At 43.0% G+C, this 22,123-nt stretch overlaps 1 long non-coding RNA gene across 1 annotated transcript in view; it reads left to right on the top strand.

Moving 5' to 3' along the window:
• Nucleotides 1-2,333: 2,333 nt before the first annotated feature.
• LOC140465630 (uncharacterized) overlaps nt 2,334-22,123 on the top strand; it is a 79,748-nt gene continuing 59,958 nt past the window's right edge. The window contains exon 1 of the long non-coding RNA XR_011955129.1: nt 2,334-2,526. This is a non-coding gene — a long non-coding RNA (uncharacterized lncRNA). The remainder of the gene's footprint in view (nt 2,527-22,123) is intronic.

Here is a 22,123-nt window from a genome sequence, read left to right on the forward strand (position 1 = left end):
AGAAAACTGTGCAAATAAAAATGCTTTTCACTGTTTAGGAATTCTGCAGGTGCTCTATTGTGCACAGTTACCAGTGAAATAGTGGATCAAAGGTTGTAACATGCAACATCAGACCTGTAGACATGAGATCCAGGACCTGTGATGAGACTTGCATTGAGCATCAGCTCTGCCTCCAGTGAATCCATGCTTTTGCCTCTGTAATACACAGCTCAGGGTGCACTCAGAAGACTGGGCTGCAAGCCCAATAATACAGCTTGCGTTCAAAACAAGTGAGATTCCAAGCTGTCAGTGAAGTCTCAGATAATTCGATCTCATGTGCACAATTATCAGCAGAAGCCTTTAGATAGCAGTTGTAAATGGGAACTCTTGCTGTCTATCACCGATACCCATCTTCCCACTGCTGCAGTCATTGTAGAGTCTTCTTTGCCATGTCATTAACAATTACACATAATGATCCAATGTACAAGTATGTCATTGATTTACAATGCAAACAATGGGAAAATGGATGGAAGACACTTCAAGTTTCGGTTTCTCCAAGAGAAAGGCAGTAGGGTGACATTTAAACAAACTTAACTCTATTGTATAAATGAGCAAGTATCAGATTACGACTAGCATTTACAATAGTGTGATTGAGATTTGGATTAAGAATTGAAAAGAAAATCTTTCTGTCTGAGAAAAAAAATCACAAGGAAGTTGTTTTTAAACTTAATATTTTAAATCATTACAAACTCTATAGCATTTTTTTGTGTTTACCTTGGAGACTGATGCTAAAATAGCATGTATACTGTAGCACTTACCTTACTGTATTATTATTCTTCAAGCCAATCTCATTGTATCTGATTATAAGCTCCTATAATGTATTTATTTATGCAAGTATTTATTGTATAATATTTGTGATGTACTTGTGCAGGAATGCTGCCTTTTTGTGTGTAAGTCATTGTTTCTCTCTGCTGCACATGCACAATACTGGCCCTATAAACAGCCATTTGACCTAATGGATGTTAATATCATAAAGCAGTTGCTACAATTTAATATAAATTGAAAATGCTGAAGTTATTCAATAACTCTTGCGGCACTTGTGGATTTTGTCAGAATAGACTCAGCCTGCTCTGATACTAGGCCATTGAACTGGACTGACTCCCTTTCCACAAATGCTTGCTAACCTGCTGAATATTTCCAACATTTTATCGTTTTGTTTCCGAGTTCTAACATTTGCACAAGTTGGCTTTTGTGCGACAACATAAAAGCTGTTTTCTCAGCTTTCCTTGTAGTTAAGCCAAAACGCTGACTTTGTTCAAATATACCTTGGTAAAATGATTACATATCTCTTGAGATACTATGCATTATTTAAAAATTGGTGGTTTGAACCACATTTAAGAGCCAGGAGAAAAGGTTATTTTATCCAATTAGTGTGATAACTACTTAATGATCAAAACACAGAAAAATGTGCCACACCACTGAGTAATAAACATGCTGGTGAAGAGTGGACTGTTTGATTGTTTGGCTATTTGTTGCTGCATTTCTGTACAATGTTAGGCTTGAAAAATCATGATTTGTTTGGACTTCTACAGCTTTGTTTTGAATAAGATCAATTTAGTTCAAGGAAATCCAAATGTTACACCATCAGATAATCCAAGGACTGTTTGATTCTATTCTAGTCCTGATTACATTTTAGCAATGACATCTTAAAAGCCTCTTGAATGAAGTTGAGTACAATAATAGTTGCTAAGAGCTGGACTTTATTAAACTGTCAGGTTAATGCTTGTTGGGAGTATAGTGAAGAAATGTATCTGTTGTGTTACTGTGTAAATGGTATTATCTCACTGTCCCTTCATCAGCTTTTCTCTTCTAATTCAATTATATTCATCATTGAATCTGTGGTCAAACTTTAAATTGATCTTACCTCTGTGGAATAGTCTTTATCGCGGTCTCAATTTTTTTTTAGAAAAGACTGCAATTAAACAATGATTTGAAGATGGGGCATAGAGCCAGTTTGTTTAATGACTGATGTGCACTCCTTGCTGGCTACCTGTCATTGCCCCTAGGGTAACTTCCTGAAGTGATTAGAGGCTGTCAGGTTGAAGCACCAATTAAAAAGAAGCAAATCGATGGGACACTACTCTGCGTCTCCTTGTGGGTGGTGAAAGAGCAAATCAGACAGAAGTCTGGCAGCAGGATATTGGTCTGCCCTGTCAGTCACGGAATGGCATGCGGCATCACAAAGAGCGAGACCCATAAAGGTTGTTTTCTTTTTTGTAAAAGGTGAGGTGAGCACGTCATTGGAGTTGCATTTACAATCAGCGTTCCTCTTTGACTCTGTCTTTAAGGGTCAGTGATTTAGGTTTTTGGTCAGAGTTCTAAATTTTATATTTTGCCCTTTCAATTTTTTTTTAGCATTGCAATCGACTTTATGCTAAATAAACCTTGGAGATTTGACCTTTGGCTTAAATTCTACACTCGGGAATGGCAAGGATCATGCTAAGATTTAAAGAAGCAGTTGTAAGCTGGCCAAGTAATACAGCCTAGGTATGTATAAGAAATATGCAGTCTGTAAATAAAACTGTTCATACTAGTGACAGGACTGAAGTGAATCTTGTTGCGTTTTTGAACACATACCTCTTCTTTCAACATCGACATTTTCAGATGATTTTTTGATTATTTCCATTGAAATGGCCAACTTCTAACAGGTAATTGCTTACTTGATTAAGGATTTAAAGTTAAATTGAGTTGGATAGCTTTATTATTGATTAATATATGCTAACCCCTAGATTAATTTTTCAGTTTAATTTTGCTTACACAGTTTCCCAGATTTTCGGATCTTGCCTGTAACTGTGAGTACACAGTGCAGGCAATGAGCTGAAACAATAATAGGGAAATACACCAATAGATACATAATATATACAGCCACCTTCTTACCTGCTTGCTGGAAATGATTGATTGATAGTATTTGGTAACTTTATGAAGTTTTCTCACTTGGTTATCACTTTGGAACTGTATGTTTTTTTAAAATTCATTCATGAGATGTAGGATTTGCTGGCTGGTTCACAATTAATTCCCATCAAAATTGTCCAAGAGAAGGTCCTGGAGGAGTCAGAAAGTGAGTTACTTAACTGGTCTTGCAATGACAATATTTACACAGATCATTCAGTTTGGTTTCTGTTCAATGGTAATGCCCTGCATATTAAAAATGGGGGACACAATGTATTGAACGACTAAAAGGTGATGATTGAGATTCTGTCTTGTTGGGGATGGTCATTGCCTGGTACTTAGGTAGCACAAATGTCGCTTGTCAGCCCAAGTCTGAGTGTTGTCCTTGCTGCATATGGACAAGGATTGCTTCGTGTCTGAGGAGTCGTGAACGGTCTTGAACATTATGCAGTCATCAGTGAACATCCCATTTCTGACCTAAAAATGAAAGGAAGGTCATTGATGACGCAAATGAAGATAATTGAACCTAAGACGCTACCCTGCAGAACTCCAGTTGTGATGTCCTGCATTTGACTGACTTTCAATTACCACAACTATCTTTCCTTGTTCTAGGTTTGCCTCCAGCTTCGGTTTTGCTGCAGCTTCTTTCTGTCACATTCAGTCAAATGCTTCCCTGTTGTCAAGGACAGTAATCCTCACTTCCCCTCTTCTTTGCACCAAGACTATATCGAGATCAGGACCTGTATGTATCTGGTGGAACCCAAACTAAGCACCAGGAAGCAGGCTATTGTTGAGTAAAGGATTTTGATCGCATTTTGCTGACCCTTTCCATCACTTATGATCGAGAGTAGATTGATAGGCAGTCATTGGTCAGATTGGATTTTACCTGTTTCTTATGGAAAGGACATACTTTTGTATATTGCTGTGTAGATGCCAATGTTGTAGCTGTACTTAAACAGCCTAACTCAGAGTGCAGCTAATTCTGAGTCACAAGTCTTCTGCAATACTGCCGAAATGTTGCCCGGGCCCATAATCTTTGATGTATTCAGTGGGACTACAGATGATTATTACAATGCTGGAGAGACAGAATGTCCTGAAGGAGGTCAAAAGAGAATCTATTGGTTCGAGTTAAGAAACAATAGAGATATTCTAAAGAACACCAACTCTTGGGAAAGACATGGCAATCAAAGCTTGCAGCAAAATTACAGGGAGTGTTAATTTGTTTCTACTGAACTTTTCAGGATTGACCTGTAGCTTGGATGGTTGATTTATCAGATGGAAACTAAGATGGTCAGCAATGACACTGCAGTAACAGCAATACTCACAGAAGCAGGAACAGCTGCAGATCAATGGTTACCGATGTTTAGCTGCCTCGATGCTCCTGAACACCAGTGTATCAGGAGGCTCAGGGTATCACATCAGGTCACGGTAGACATTTGCTACCTACTGGAATAAGACTTCAGAGTCTAGATTAGAGTGGTGCTGGAAAAGCACAGCCAGGCAACAGTCCAGCTTCCGTAGTTACACTGGCACCACTCCCCACCTCTTCCTCCACTACATTGATGACTGCATCGGCGCCATCTCGTCCTCCCGCGAAGAGTTTGAGCAGTTCATTAACTTCATCAACACATTCCACCCCAATCTTAAATTTACCTGGACCATCTCTGACACCTCCCTCCCCTTCCTGGACCTCTCCACCTCCATCAGTGACAACCGACTTAACACTGGCATTTTTTACAAACCCACCGACTCCCACAGCTACCTGGATTACACCTCTTTCCACCCTACTTCCTGAAAAAATGCTATTCAGTATTCCCAATTCCTCCGCCTCCACGGTATCTGCTCCCAGGAGGACCAGTTCCACCACAGAACACACCAGATGGCCTCCTTCTTTAGAGACCGCAATTTTCCTTCCCACGTGGTTGAAGATGCCCTCCAATGCATCTCGTCCACATCCCGCACCTCTGCCCTCAGACCCCACCCCTCCACCCGTAACAAGGACAGAACGCCCCTGGTCCTCACCTTCCACCCTACCAACCTTCGCATAAACCGCATCATCTGCCGACATTTCAGCCACCTACAAACGGACCCCACCACCAGGGATATATTTCCCTCTCCACCCCTTTCCGCTTTTCGCAAAGACCATTCCCTTCGTGACTACCTGGTCAGGTCCACACCCCCCCAACAACCCACCCTCCCCTCCTGGCACCTTCCCCTGCCACCACCGGAATTGCAAACCCACACCTACCCCCTCACCTCCATCCAAGGCCCCAAAGGAGCCTTCCATATCCATCAAACTTTCACCTGCACATCCACCAATGTCATTTATTGTATCCATTGCTCCCGATATGGTCTCCTCTACATTGGGGAGACTGGATGCCTTCTTGTAGAGCGCTTTAAGGGACATCTCTGGGACACCCGCACCAATCAACCCCACCATCCCGTGGCCCAACATTTCAACTCACCCTCCCACTCTGCTGAGGACATGCAGATCCTGGGCCTTCTCCATCGCCCCTCCCTCACCACCTGACACCTGGAGGAAGAACGCCTCATCTTCCGCCTTGGAACACTTCAACCCCAGGGCATTAATGTGGACTTCACCAGTTTCCTCATTTCCCCTCCCCCCACCTTACCCCAGTTCCAAGCTTCCAGCTCAGCACCATCCTCATGAACAGTCCTACCTGCCAATCATCCTTCCCACCTACCTGCTCCACCCTCCTCTCTGACCTACCACCTTCATCCTCACCCCCATCCACCTATTGTACTCTTAGCTACCTTCTCCCCATCCCCACCCCCCCTCCCATTTATCTCTCCACCCCGGAGGCTCCCTGCCTTTATTCCTGATGAAGGGCTTTTGCCCGAAACATCAATTTTCCTGCTCCTGGGATGCTGCCTGACCGGCTGTGCTTTTCCAGCACCACTCTAATCTAGACTTTGATCTCCAGTATCTGCAGTCCTCACTTTTTGCGCAAAATAAGACTGCAGCCAGCTGCCAAAGAGACCATCATCCTCAACATTTTTGTCCCTGGATCGTGTGGTAAGATCAGGTCGGTGCTCAGCAAAGTGAACATAAGGTTTATTAAATATAACACTGAAAATTGGAGGGGTTAGGAGAGAGCATTCCAGAGACCTCACACATTCAGATCCAGGTTCCATCTTATTCTAACATAGACCCTTAAACATATGCTCAGCACCTGTTATTACAGCCAAAGTGCAGTGAAACCTTTATTCCAGTGATCCTTCCAGGGGTCTGGCAGTGATGCTTGTTGAATTTGACAGTCGGTGGTGCTCAAAAGCACAATCCTTTTTGATACAGAAAATCATGAGGGGTCTGGGGAGACCTTTGTTCTATTCATCCATGGAATATGTGCATCACTAGCAAGGCCAGCATTTATACTTAATTGGCTTGGAGAATGTGGTGGTGGGCTGGCTTCTTAAACCGCTGTAATCCCTGGGAAGGAGGTACATCCACAATATTGATAGGAAGGGAGTTTCAGAATTTTGACACTGCAACAGTGAAGGGGCGGTGACATAGTTCCTGGATGGCGTGCAGCTTAGAGGTAAACTTAGATATGGTGGCGTTCCCATATATCAGCTACCCCTGTCCTGTGGGTGGTAGGGGTGATGGGTTTGGAAGGTACGTTCAAAGCAAAGTTGGTGAGTTGCTGCAGTTCAGCTAAACACATTTGCCAGTTTGTGTCTGTAATGGAGGGAGTGAATTTTGAAGAAGGTGGACAGGGTGCCAATCAATTGTACTGCATTGTTCTGGAATGTGCTGAGCATCTTAAACGTTGTTGGAGCTGCACCTTCCAGGCAAGTAAAATAATATCCCATCACCCCTACTGACTTGTGCCCTTGTAAATGGTGGACAAGACAGGAGATGTTTTTCAGAAGTAGCTACAGAAAACGCTTCCACTGTTGGAAGCATTGAGGATCAAAGGGCATCGATTTGATTTGATTGACTAACAAAAGAACCAAAGGTGAAGAATATTTTTGCTCTGCAAGTGGTTATCTTCTGGAATGCATTGTTTGGGAGTGTGGTGGAGACAAGTTAATTAAGGCATTGTAAAAGGGAATGAAGAACATCCGTAGATAAGAAATGTTTATAGTTTTGGGGAAAGAACAGCTAGATACGACGGGCCGGATTGCAGTCACAATGATCTGAAGTGAACCTGACAGACTAGGTGGCCTCCTCTTGCAGTGTTACCATTCAATATATCCATTCTACGACAACTAGCAACACAAAAAGTGTAAAAGATAGCAGTGTCTGTGTCCTTGGGTGACTACAAATCTTGGCTCTTACTAGTATTCCTGCATGGCACAGCTCCCATGATTTCAGCAGAGATAAAGGCAGCTGCTTATGTCCCTGCTCTGACTGCTAAGTCACTTTTGACTAATTTATCCTTGGTTTTGGAGCAAATGAGTACCTCCACAAAATACTACTGCATTTATTCGAGGTAGAACTGACTGTCTGGACATGAGACAGGACATCAATGACTGAGGGTTGTGTGGATGGTGACTACTATGAGAAATGGGAGTGTCTTCAACAGAGTTCTCACTTCTTTGAACATTTTTGCTCTTGTTGTACAGCAGCACTACACTATGCTGGAGAACACCTTGCTATAGATCAGTGCAAGATTAGAGTGATGCTGGAAAAGCACAGCAGGCCAGGCAGCATCCAAGGAGCCGGAAAAAAATCAATGTTTCGGGCGGGAGCCCTTCAATAAGGATGAGGCTGGAAGCCTTGGGGGTGGAGAGATAAATGGCAGTGCAGTGAAGCAAGGGATTGTCATACCTGCATTGCCTCACCAAATGTGCAATTCACTTGGTTCATTCCGATTTAAAATGACATCCTGAGTCTGTGCAGTTTGTGTCCAGTCCTGCATGGATTCCTTCGATTGCCTCATTTACATTCACACAGTTGGTCTCTTTATCCACAAAAGGAGATACCTTTTGCAATGGAATGCCGCTTGTATTTGTGACGGATTCCTCCAATCTCTCAACAATTGTGGATAGTAGATCTGTCAGCATGCACAATCATTGCTGCTGGTTAATCGTCGTCATTTTCATCGATGGCTCCTGGGCATACAAGAGCATGCAGCTGAACAGAGCTGGGAGCATCTACAGTGAGGCTAATGAACCTCACTGATATCTACCTGCATTTGACATTGCCATTTTGGGAAAGGATGGCTGTGCAGTTAAACATAAAAATCCAAGGATTGCTGTCTGACATGCGTCTTTCCACTGAAGCTTTGTAAAAATGCCATCTTATTGTTTGCCTTACCATTCAACTTCACTAAACAACATGGAATTCCTGTATTAACTTTGTAGATACGGACTGAACCCATCACAGAGTTCAAATCTGGTAGACTTTAGTTGAAATGTGATTCCTCAGTTCTTCAGGTTTTAATTATTGCTGTATCTTTTTTTAATTATTTTGGTTACATTCTGTTTCACTTTTTCTTTCCATCCCTTTTCCTCTCCTTTCATTCCAATCATTTCATCTCTCACTTACTTTCTGACCCCAGTTTGAATTCACTATTCTTACTCATGTTGCCTCGAACTTGCACCTGCTCATTTCACAATCTTTCAGTCCGATTGTTTAACAAGGAACACAGTTCCCTGATTCTCCGTAGAAAGTCCTGCCTTCAGCAACTTGGCATGCAAACCTCCTGGAAAGGACATCAAGGACAATTACAATGAAAGACACTGTTCACTGCCTTCAGAAAATTCTGGCTTATAATGCTTAAGATTGACTCAAAGTTCACTGACATTTGCTGTGAGCTTTATTAATTTTGCTTTGTCCATTTTCCTTTGAAAGTATCCACTCCTTACTAGGCTACCTTTCCATCCTTTAGTGCCTCACATAAATCACATTAATTCATATTGGCAGACTATTCAGCTGTGCAGGTCCTCGTAACTAATCCCTATATCCTGCCCCCATCTAATGTCACAAAATTACGGAATTAGAAGGAAAGTCAGCATTGTGTGACTCTTTCATTTACAGAGAAAGAAACTGCTGATAAGTTTAATCAGAGGGTCACAACGCCTCAGACGAGGGATTAGGTTAAGGGGGCATGGCAAGCTCAGCTGGTGCAGGGGTTGAACTTCCACTGTTGGCACCACTCTACATCACAAACTAGCTGTCCTGTCCAATAAGCTAACAGGCTGTCTAACAGACTATTACAGGACTGAAGGAGATCATTCAGTCGATCTACACTCGATGCTTCACGATGCCCCCGCAGGAACTGTAAAACCTGTGCCCACACCTCCTCCCTCACTGCTATCCAAGGCCCTAAAGGAGCCTTCCACATCCCTCAAAGTTTTACCTGCACATCCACTGATATCATTTATTGTATCCGTTGCTCCCGGTGCGGTCTCCTCTACCTTGGGGAGACTGGGCGCCTCCTAGCAGAGCGCTTTAGGGAACATCTCCGGGACACCCGCACCAATCAACCACACCGCCCCGTGGCCCAACATTTCAACTCCCCTCCCACTCTGCCGAGGACATGGAGGTCCTGGGCCTCCTTCACCCCCGCTCCCTCACCACCAGACGCCTGGAGGAAGAACGCCTCATCTTCCGCCTCGGAACACTTCAGCCCCAGGGCATTAATGTGGACTTCAACAGTTTCCTCATTTCCCCTGCCCCCACCTCACCCTAGTTCCAAACTTCCAGCTCAGCACCGTCCCCATGACTTGTCCGGACTTGTCCTATCTGCCTATCTCCTTTTCCACCTATCCACTCCACCCTCTCCTTCCTGACCTATCACCTTCATCCCCTCCCCCACTCACCCATTGTACTCTATGCTACTTTCTCCCCACCCCCACCCTCCTCTAGCTTATCTCTCCATGCTTCAGGCTCACTGCCTTTATTCCTGATGAAGGGCTTTTGCCCGAAACATCGATTTTGAAGCTACTTGGATGCTGCCTGAACTGCTGTGCTCTTCCAGCACCACTAATCCAGAATCTGGTTTCCAGCATCTGCAGTCATTGTTTTTACCTTGTAATCCTCCCTCACCATTGCCTTTCTTCCCGTACCATCTCCACCACCATCACGAATGCCCACCATTTGAGAGTGATGCGCTGTTCGGGTATCTTACGAGTTTTGCAATGTTGTTTACAAATCTTAGTTCCTTGCCTTTGTCTAAATCGCATACTGCTTTTCAGCTGAAAGATGGCAAGTGGTCTCTGCTGAAGCCTGTGCTAAAGATGCTCTGTAATCTTTCATGAAAAAATTGCATAAGAACCCCAAGAGACTGAAGCCATAGCCTCTCCACTGGCTTTACCAGAAAGACCATGTGCAAACAAAATTGAGAGCACAGTGTGGAAGGGATTGTGAGTGAGAGCATTATTCCTGCCAATTTTGAATTATTATTATTGAAGAGCAAGCTTGGAGCCTTTTTGCTGTGCTACCTTTGCAGTCATGCTGAACTGGTAACACCTTTAAATCAAATGCTTTGCATGTGACACCAATACATTTAAAGTTATTTTATTATGTGTTTTTGTAAAATTGTTTGCACAATCTCCTTGGCAACAGGTCTGAGAGACAGTCTGTTTTATGATTTTCAAATATATGTAGAGTTTATGATTGGTTTTGATATGAATATGACCACCTGTTATTTTTTTGAATGAGGCTAGTGGTTAGGAATTTAAAATAAACATTGGCAACGGTTCAAAAGTGATGCAAAGAGCAGATGCACAACAGTGCTGCAAATATAGCTGAATTGAGCAGACTGACTCCCGTAGATTTCAGGGAGTTTTCACAGTTCATAAGATGGCAAGATGTGGAGTGATATATATAAAACAGTTAATCATTGTGATACAGGTTAGGATTTAAAATGCAAACTTTTGTTGTTTCTCCCCTTTGGTTAGGTAGCTATATACGTATGGTATCTGTTGGGTTAAGAATTGTCGTGACAATTAGCTGTCGTCACAAAAAGGCAGAGGATCTCTCTTCATTAGGGAAAGACTCTTGAGAGTCATATATCTTGAGAGATATCATTCCACATCAAGCATGGGACAAGACAAAGAAGCAGATCTTCATGAACCACCACAGCCAGCAGAGGAATTGAACCACTGCTGTTGACATTATTCTAATGCCACGCTGAAGCAAATCAATCCCCACAAAGATTACAGTGGGATTTTAGGATCAGGTCACTAGTGTTATCAGTAGCTACCTTTGTCATTAAATATGTGTGTTTGTACATACGTTTGTGGACGTATTCATTTGTTTCAGGTATTTCATATTTTATAACTCGTGTGACCCTATCATTTAGCGAGAGCCTGACCTGGTTTTACTCAGATGTGGTCAAACAACCAAGGGTTTAAAATTGGACATTCTAAATGGATCCACAGCCAGAGAAATTGGGCCTGACTAAACAGCAGGCAGCAGCTATTGGTTTATAGCATCATGAGGGGCGTGGATAGGGTAAAGAGACAAGGTCTTTTCCCTGAGATGGGGGAGTCCAGAACTAGAGGGCATAGGTTCAAGGTGAGAGGGGAAAGATATAAAAGGGACCTAAGGGGCAACTTTTTCACGCAGAGGGTGGTACGTGTATGGAATGAGCTGCCAGAGGAAGTGATGGAGAATGGAACATTTCCAACATTTTTTTTAGATTAGATTCCCTACTCTTTGGAAACAGGCCCGTCGGCCCAACAAGTCCAAACTGACCTTCCGAAGAGTAACCCATCCAGACCCATTTCCCTACCCTATATTTACCCTTGACTAATGCACCTAACACCATGGGCAATTTAGCACGGCCAATTCACCTAACCTGCACACCCTTAAACCGTAGGAGGAAATTGGAGCACCCGGAGGAAACCCGTGCAGAAACAGGGAGAATGTGCAAACTCCACACAGACAGTCACCCGTGGCGTGAATTGAACCTGGGTCCCTGGTGTTGTGAAGCAGCAGTGCTAACCACTGAGCTAGCATGCTGCCCTGTTAAAAGGCATCTGGATGAATATATGAATAGGAAGGATATAGATGGATATAATCCCGAGCAAATGGGATTAGATTAATTTAAGATATCTGTTCGGCATGGATGAGTTGGACGAAAGGATCTATTTCTGTGCAGTACATTTCTATGACTCTATGACACTGTCTACTCCAGAGGACAGTGGAAACCAAGGTCAAAGAGGCCACAAAGCATCATCAGGAAACAGCTACACCCAGCTTGAGGGTTGTGCACTGGAGATGAATCAAATAGTTTTTCTGACACCTTGACTTCCAGCCAGGGAGGGCGTGTACTTTACACCTTCCTGGCATGGCAACAGTAAAGCTGTTGACATGAGCCCAACAGATGCTCTATTCAGGAAGCTCTGAGGTAATGGGGTGGGGGATTAGAAGACATACCTATAAGTGAGTGAAGAATCTAAATGAAGACTATCAGTGAAGACTCACAGGGAAGACTCGCAGGGAAGACTTGCAGTGAGATTTATGGCAGAAAATCATGTGGAAACTCAAGAAGACCCAGGAGAAGATCTACCCTGATCTACAAGACCCATGTTTGTGAAAAAGAGCCAGCCCAGTGTCAGAGAGGAAGGATATTCCAACAGCCTAGCTCAAACATGTAGATCATTGTGGGTAATAAGCTTTCTCAGATACACAGAGAGAGCTCGATGGAGAGTAAATATTGTGGGAAATGCTCACATGGTGCTTTTAGTAAGTAATATTTTGTTAATAAAATGGAGTTGAACCACAAACCAAATTCTGGGTCCCTTTGTCTACCTCAATGACAAGAATGCTTGGGTAAAATGGTTTTAATACATAAAACTGGTTGTAGTGTCCAAAGCACTGGGACAGCACATATTATTGTCCAAATCAGTTAAGAAGTTAAAAAAAGCAATATTGTTGGTAGTTCAGAATTGTGCTGGGTCCTTGGCCGATTACTAAAATGTTAACAGCTATTACCGAATGAGTAGAGCAATTTATGATGTTAGAGAAAGCAAGTCTGGATGGAGAAAGGTCACAAGGACACAATACTCTCAGGTTTTGGTAAATGACAAATTCTGAACAATAATACAGCACGATGAGCTCAACAGTGTTATCTCACAGCGACGAGAAATAGAATGAAGTCATACTTGAAATTAGCTCAATAACAGGAAAACATGTTTAGTGTTTAGTAACATCTTGTGTTAAGTTATTGAGATGAAAATGTTCCTGGAAAATTGCTTTTGTTTGGGAAGAAGAGGTGGCGTAATGGTAACGTCACTGGATTAGTAATCCAGAACCTCAGGCTAATGCTCTTTTGACATAACGGAGGGTAAAATTTGAATTTACTAAAAACCTGGAATAACCTAACCATTGTTGATTGTTTAAAATAAATCTGGTTCACTACTGTCCTTTGAGGAATGAAATCTGCACTCTTGTCTGGTCTGGCCTATAGTTGATTTGTCATAATTAGGGATGCATAATAAATGCTGCCCTCGGCACCAACGTCCAAATCTCATGAATAAATAAATCAAAAAATTGCTGTATGCAGACATCAGGATTGGAATTTAGTCTGTAGTCACGTGGGTGAAGTGACTTGTTAACAACACTAAAGCCAGTGTATATATTGCTGTTCACTTCAGGCTCAATCCACCATTTTACATATTCTTGGCCTTCTCTTACTGTGCTCTACTTGGAGTCTATGTTTAATCCCATAATGAAATAATGGCTGCTTTAGTCAAATAGCAAGCAAAGAAAGAATGCATTTGTACTGTGGCATAGATTCCACCAAAGTTTCATGACGTTGAGATATGTGATGTTCTCATATAAAAATATCTGCCTCACCTGTCATCTGTCTAACTGTGGGTGAAATTTCGTAAAGGTTCAGCTCAATAACTCATACGTCTGAGTCAGAAGGTGGTGGTAAGTAAATCTCACTCCAAAGATTTGCTACTAACATCTGAAGTACAGTTTCAAGCACTATTGAAGGCTTGTTACACTGCTGAAGGTGCTTTTCGGTGAAAGATGAAGCCAGGGTTCAGTCTGTCCTTTCAGGTGAACATAGATGGTTTAATGGCACTGCTTCAATAAAAAGGATATAAAAGTTCAATAGCACAGTGATCTGACCGATATTCAATCCTGAATAAACTCTGGAGACCTATATCTTTCTGATTTGGGATGAAAAAACTGGAGGAGAGAAACCTATGAAAGAAACCCATGTAAGGATGTGAAATCCCACATGAAAGTCCAGCAATGAGGCACCTGATTGGTAGCCAGGAGATTTTCTACCATATGAGGACATCCTGGCATTCAAGAGCTGTGACCCAATCAGAGGCTAGCAGCACCAGCAGTACCATGAAGGACATCATGATGGTTGCCAATGCAACAACGCAGGGCACTCTGGATGGAGGAATGGCCACAGAAAAGTTTTGTTGTTGGGGAGTGATGTAATGGTGAAGCTGCAGAGTTGGGGTTAGAGGGAGAAAGGGGTGTGGGGATAAGAAGCATGAGCAGAGCAGTGGCTCATAGTTGCCACTTCCCCATTTCTATGTCCAGACCTTGATTGTGCACAGATTAATGCAGAACAGTGCTCCCAACCTTAACCTCTGCACCCCAAACTGACAGGTGAGGCAGCATCCAAGGAGCAGGAGAATCGATGTTTCGGGCATGAGCCCTTCTTCAGGATTCCTGAAGAAGGGCTCATGCCCGAAACGCCGATTCTCCTGCTCCTTGGATGCTGCCTGACCTGCTGCGCTTTTCCAGCAACACATTTTCAGCACTGATTTCCAGCATCTGCAGTCCTCACTTTTTACCCCAAACTGACAGCCTGCCCTGACTGGGTCTGCAGCCAAATTGGTCAACACTTTCCTCTCCTGTATGAAGTTAAAATAAGTGCAGCCGAAGAAGGAATAGACCTTCATGTGGTCATTAACCTACTGGTAGAGATGATAAATAATGCCAGGTAACAGGAATGATCATCTGTGAAAATAATCCATCTTTTTAATTGATGCTATCTTATACCAGAGGGAATAATGTTTGCTCATTAAATCTCTCAACCCCACCTCACAAACAATTAAAATCGTATGTTAAATTTCCTTAATGCTCTCGGCTGCAGTGGAAGTACCTTGCATCTCAGTATCTCGTTCAGATACAAAGCAAAAAAAGATAGAGATTGAGGAATGAAGCAAGAGTCAATAAGAAAAGAAGGACAGGCATAATGTTAGAGTCAGAGAGAAATAGTCAGCCTCTGGGGGAGATGGAAGCATAGAGACAGCTAGAGACTTACAGAACATCATGTACAAGGGCAGAGAGAAAAAAATAAGTTCACTAAGGGTCACACTGATAAGACAGTGCACACATAGAGAAGGTGAGAAGAGAGATTCAGAGGGAATTCAGAAGAATGAAGCTACTCAGGATACCTGTTCTTAGAATCCCACCCAGAGGAGTATTGCATTTTCCCCAACACTCCCCCCCTTTAGCATATGACCTTGCTATTGTTGACCTTGTTATGGCAACTGTTCACCATAGTGTTAGGTGCATTAGTCAGGGGTAAAGATAGGGTAAGGGAATGGGTCTGGTTGGGTTACTCTTCGAAGGGTCGGTGTGGACTTGTTGGGCCGAAGGGCCTGGCTCCATACTGTACGGAATCTAATCTAATCTAAAAAGACATGAAAGAGTCAACCAAGTTGCTGTGGTCAGGACAGAGGTACCTTAGAATGTGTTCAAGATAATAATTTTGAACTGTAAGGAACAGTGAAAGTGCTGACAAATACAAATCATATCTCAGGAACCACAAAGAGCAATTAAATGTTCAGACTGAAAAAGGGAGAATAAACAGCACAGAGCAGTGAGAGAATTATTTCGTTTTGCTTCATCTCCAACCCCCTGCCTCACCTGGAATTAATAAAGGCATTTATTCACAAGTTAGCACAGGAACATTATAAAGGAAGGGATAGTCTGCCCAGGGACAAAATTGGTGCATGTTTCATGTGCCTGAACTTTTGAACAGTGAGAGACTAACAATATTTTTTTTCTCATTTTACTTCATTTACCTCAGTTTCCTATTTAATGCCCCATGGCCATACAGTCAGATCAATAGGGGAATCATGTTATCAATAATTCAATCACTTTGAAAATCGTTTGTCTGCTCTATTACAGTTTTAAGTGGTGCTTTTTAAGATTTTTTTTTGGATTCATAGCTTATCTAGTGTTAGACATTTCTGAAAAATGACCAAAGCCCTGTTTGCCGGAAATAAATCGATAAGTTTGCTCATCATGAATCAATGTATAGATCGAAATCTGCACGGTATGTAGTTACTTCATCCAATAGGCCATGCAGCTGCCTGGAAGTTTCACTCACACTGATTGACACATTACCTTCTGGATTTAGAAGTCTCTAATGCTAATTAACTTCAAACGACTGTGCAGCAGCAGGAAAAATTATGTAAATTATGCATCATTCTGCAGCCTGTGTGCCACTGGGTATGAGTTTTACCAAAAATCAGCTGAGCATTGATTTCAGGGTGTTTCATGGAGGGTTTTACTCTGTGAGCACCAGTGAGTTACCGCTTACAGTTCTCCACTGCTCACCTTGTTACTTGTGCACTACACTCCTATGGCATGGGGCTTGCACTATTGTGTGTTCACCAGTGGCAAAAGTACAGACCATGGCTGGGTCAGCCCAGGATTCCATTGGCAGTATATTTAAACCTAGCTGTGCAACAAGTTAAACACAGTCAGCCGCAGAACACTGGAGAGGGTAACAAAACCAGAAAAGATGTTGAGGACACATGAGTTACAATGGTGACATCTTAATGGAAATACAAGCTCACTTTCATCAATGTAATCGTAACTGTAGTGACAAGAATGAAGCTACATGGGATACCTGTTCTTAGAACTGAAAATGTGTTGCTGGAAAAGCACAGCAGGTCAGGCAGCATCCAAGGAACAGGAGAATTGACGTTTCGGGCATAAGCCCTTATTCAGGATTCCTGAAGAAGGGCTCATGCCCGAAACATCGATTCTCCTGTTCCTTGGATGCTGCCTGACCTGCTGCGCTTTTCCAGCAACACATTTTCAGCTCTGATCTCCAGCATCTGCAGTCCTCACTTTCTCCTCGAAGATTTTTACCTGTTCTTAGAACCCCACCCAGAGGAGTATTGCACTTTCCCCTCACACCCAGTGTATATTATTATCTTGTTATTGTTCAAGGTGGGAACATTACATGATGGAAAGTCTTCAAACAGTAGAAAATGTTAACTTTTTAGCAAGTAACAGGAAAAAGGAAGTCAAGCAATTTTTTTAAAAAAGCTGCTTTTGCTTTTTGGATTAAGACAGGGGTTGCTTGCCTATCAAGCAGTAACAAAGTTATAATCAATATACATCATACTCACATAGTGTGTGCTCTCTTTACCCAATGCAGATTTACTGGAAGCAGGTGTCAACTATGCCTTGTCTGGCTTGATGTGCTCTATCATGGTGAAGGTGATATTCCTCCTGCTTAGTATCCTTGTTTTCCTTCTCAGAAGATTGCTGCTCTCTCCCAACTCTTTAACATCCATCATATCCCATCTTTCCCTGCTCATTATGCAAATGCTAGGATTATACAGCCCCACCCCAGACTGATCCAAGAATCAAAACCTTATCTTTAGCAGGTCGACTGTCTGCTCTATGATGGCTCTGGTGGAAGAGTGAGTTGCAGTTACCTCCCTCCCCTTCCTGGACTTCTTCATCTCCATTTCTGGTGACAGACTCAAGACGGACATCTACTTCAAACCCACTGACTCCCACAGCTACCTTGACTACACCTCCTCCCACCCCCTTCCTCCTGTAAAAATGCTATTCATTACTCACACTTCCTCCACCTCCATCACATCTGCTCCCAAGAGGACCAATTGCACCATAGAACATCCCAGATGGCCTCCTTCTTCAAGGACCACAACTCCCCCTCCCACATGGTTCACGATGCCCTCCAGCGCATCTCCTCTACTTCCCACACCTCCGCTCTTGAACCCCACCCCTCCAATTACAACAAGGACAGAATCTTCCTGGTCCTCACCTTCCACCCCACCAATCTCTGGATACAGCACATCAACCTCCGCCATTTCCGCCACCTGCAAACAGACCCCATCATTAGGGATATATTTCCCTCTACACCCCTATTTGTGTTCCGCAGATACCATTCCCTCTGCAACTCCCTTGTTAGGCCAACGGAACCCACCAACCCACCCTCCATTCCCAGCACCTTTCCTTGCCACTGCATGAAGTGCAAAATCTGTGCCCACACCTCCCCCTTCAACGCTGTCCAAGGCCCCAAAGGATCCTTCCACATCCAACAGAGATTTCTCTGTACTTCCACACACGTCATCTACTGTTTCTGTTGCTCCCGATGTGGTCTCCTCTACATTGGGAGACAGGACACCAACTTGCGGAACGTTTCGGAGGAATATCTCTGGGACGTACACACTAACCAACTCCACTGCCCTATGGCCAAACACTTTAACTGCCCCTCCCACTCCACCAAAGATATGCAAGTCCTGGGCCTCCTCCACCGCCAAACTCTAGCCACCAGATGCCTGGAGGAAGAATGCCTCATCCTCTGCCTTGGAACCCTCCAACCACATGGAATCAATGTAGACTTCACCAGTTTCTTCATTTCCCCTCTCCCCAACTTATGCCAGATCCAACCTACTGACTCAGCACCACCTTTTTGACCTGTCCTACCTGTCCATTTTCCTTCCCACCTATTTGCTTCAACCTTCCTTTCCGATCTATCACCACCAGCCCCCACCTTCATCTACCTATTGCATTCTAAACCACCTTACCCCCTTCCATTTATCTCTCTGCCCCCTTGGGCCACCCCCTCACTCCTGATGAAGAGCTTATGTTCGAAACATCGATTCTTGTGGTCCTCAGATGCTGCCTGACCGGCTGTGCTTTTCCAGCACCACACTCTTTGACTCTGCATTGTATCTACACTCAACCTCAGTTAGGAGGTTGTTAATGGAGTCATCAACCAGAGTTTGAGAAACTAGCTTCTCCCTCAGTAACCATCCTTGTAAGGCATCTGGACCTTGAACTGAATAAAGATAGAACCATTGTTGCAGACTCCTGAGTACCTGGCACAGACTTCTAAGCTGCGTACCAAAGATCTTGGATGTCTTGTACAGAGAATAAAATATTTTTCAGTTGATTAAGTCAGCCCTTTATGATATCTCCCTTTCAAAGCAACAAATGTACAGTTTATCATGCCTCACACCTGGGTAAACCAGCTATGTTTGCAAAGCTCATTATTCCAGCTGTAGCACAGACCTCATCATGGGGAAATAGAGAGTCATAGAATCATTCAGCATTAAAACAGGCCCTTCAGCTGACCATGTCTATGCTGGCCAACAAATACTGCACTACACTAGTACCATTTGCTTATACTTGGACCATTGTTCACTGTGCCCTGCCATGTTCAGTATGCAAGGTGTTTCTTAAATTATGTGAATATACTTGCCTCCCCAACCTCTCAGGCAACATGTTCCATATTTCTACTGTCAGTTTTCCTCATATCTCCTCTAAACTACTGACTCTTCATCTTAAACTTATGCCCTCTGGTCTTAGACACATCTGCCATGGGGAGAGATTCACACAATTTACTCTCTTTATGCCTCTCATAATTTTGTATACCTTAACTTTCCTCTGCTCTAAGGAAAAGAAACCTACTCAATCTAATCTCTCCTCATAACCGTGACTTTCCAATCCAGGCAACATCCTGTTGAATCTCCTCTGCACCCTCTTCAGTGCAATCACATCCTTCGGGTCATGTGGTGACCGGAACTGCAAACAGTAGTCCATCTGTAGCCCAAACAATGTTTTATACAACTGTGGTGAGACTTCCTTACTCCTATAATCAATGTTCCAGCTAATGAAGGTAAGTATCCCGTAAGCCTTCTTCACCACCCAGTCTACCTTCAGGGATCTATGGACTTGTACACCAAGGTCTCATTGTTCTTCAGTACCATTCACTGTGTATGTCCTTCTCTTATTAGACCTCCCAAAATGCATCATCCCACACTTATCCAAATTAAATTCTATCTGACATTGCTCTGCCCAATTTACCAGCTGATCAATATCAGCCTGAGACCATCCCACCAATTTTCATGACATCTATAATCTTACTAATTATATCTTACACCCTCATATCCTAGTCATTAACGTATATAACAAACAGCAAAGTCCCAGCACCAATCCCTGCCCCTGCCACCTTTAAGGTCAATACCATAATTTGAATGGCTGCAGATTGAGAGAAGTGAATGCTCATGAGGCATGGGCAATCTCGTGCACCAGTCACTGAACTTAAGTGTGCACGTGCAGGAATTTGGAAAGAAGACAGACTTTATGTTGGTCTTCACAGTGAGAGGTTTAGAGTACAAGAACACTGGTATCTAGCTGCAATTGTGCATGGCGTTGGTGAGGCAACATAGAGTCATGGAATCCTAGAGATGTACAGCACGGAAACAGACCCTTCGGTCCAACTCATCCATGCCGACCAGATATCCCAATCTAATCTCGTAACACCTGCCAGCACCTAGCCCATATCCTTTCCTATTCATATACCCATCCAGGTGCCTTTTAAATGGTGTAATTGTACCAGCCTCCACCACTTCCTCTGGCAGCTCATTCCAACACATACCACCCTGTGCTTGAAAAGATTGCCCCCTTAGGTCTTTTTTATATCTTTCCCCTCTCACCCTAAATCTATGCACTCTAGTTCTGGACTCCCCCACCCCAAGGAAAAAAGTGTAATGTTGCTCTTCTTATCTGAGGAAGGATAGTCTTGCCATAGAGGAAGTTCAGTGGAGATTTGCCAAATTGATTCCTGGGATGGTAGATTGATGCATGAGGAGAGATTGAGTCAGTAAAGATTGTATTCACTGGGGTTCAAAAGAATGATGAGGGATTTCATAGATGGCTAAATGCAGGAAGGATGTTCCTGATAGTAGTGGAGTCCAAAACCATGGGACATAGACTAAGGATAAGGGTTAACCTTTTAAGACTGACAGGAGGAGAAATTTCTTCATCCAGAGCATGGTGAGCCTGTAGAATTCATAACCACAGAAAATGGTTAAGCCATTTTCAAGAAGGACGTGGATATAGGTCTTGTAGCTAAAGGGGTTAAGGGAAATGGGGGGATGGGCAGGATTAAAGTATTGAGGTTAACGATCAGCCATGATCATAATGAATGATGGAGCGATCTTAAGGGTTTGAATGATTTACTTTTACACCTATTTTCTGTGTTTCCATGTTTCTGCTTCACAGAAATTACTATAATTAATCTATAATGACTAATGACCTGATGAAGATCCATCTTGGCCAGGATTTGTATCCCACACAGTTGGTTACAGTATGCATTTCACATTAAAGTAGCCTGTCAGCTGCAGTACAATTAAAGGCATTAGTTTGTTCCAAAGGGCAGTATTGATGTGGACAATTTAATTGAAAGGAGATAGGCATGTGTGAAGAGACTGCAGCAAGAGGGGTGTATATTCAAAACCAACCTCCAAGGACAAAGGGAACTGTTACCTGTGGAAAGTACCCTGAAATTTTGAGGATCACTGGCCAAGGTGGAGGCCCAGAAAAACAAGCAATGAGCTGGAGTTGCCATGTAACTGCTGAGGCTTTCAGGTCAGAAATTATCGTTCTCTCGTTTACCTTTACTAGGAGAATCAGTGATAAGAGATTAATGCATACAAATATCCCTTGGTGATCACTAATGAAGTTCTCATTTAGGCATTCAAACCTTGGACAATCAGACTTTTCTTTCTCAATGTTGAGAATCTTAATTTTCTGATTTCACCATGTTTTTCAAACAGACTTGCCATTGTCTATACCATTCAGGGACTGGGTAAGTACAGTCCATTGTCTATACCATTCAGGCACTGGGTAAATATAGCCCATTGTCTATACCATTCAGGGACTGGGAAAGTACAGTCCATTGCTTGGAATTTCCTGTAAATTGGATTTAAATCCTAATTGGAAGATTTGAACTTTTGGATTCAGAGGTACCAAATTAAAATGTACGTCATTAGAAATTGTGATTTTAAGTTTGAAAAGCTTGGTTAATCAGCAGAGCATTATTTTTTCAGAGTGTCAGAATGTCTGACTCTCCTTTTTATGTGTTTATTTTTCTAGCAGCCACGTTGTGTGTGTGCAGGTGTGAGACACAGTGAGAGACACAAGTTGTACAAATCTTTCTTCAATTTTCGCCACCAGGAA

The sequence above is a fragment of the Chiloscyllium punctatum genome, chromosome 3, assembly GCF_047496795.1.
Source record: "Chiloscyllium punctatum isolate Juve2018m chromosome 3, sChiPun1.3, whole genome shotgun sequence".
Taxonomy (NCBI): Eukaryota; Metazoa; Chordata; class Chondrichthyes; order Orectolobiformes; family Hemiscylliidae; genus Chiloscyllium; species Chiloscyllium punctatum.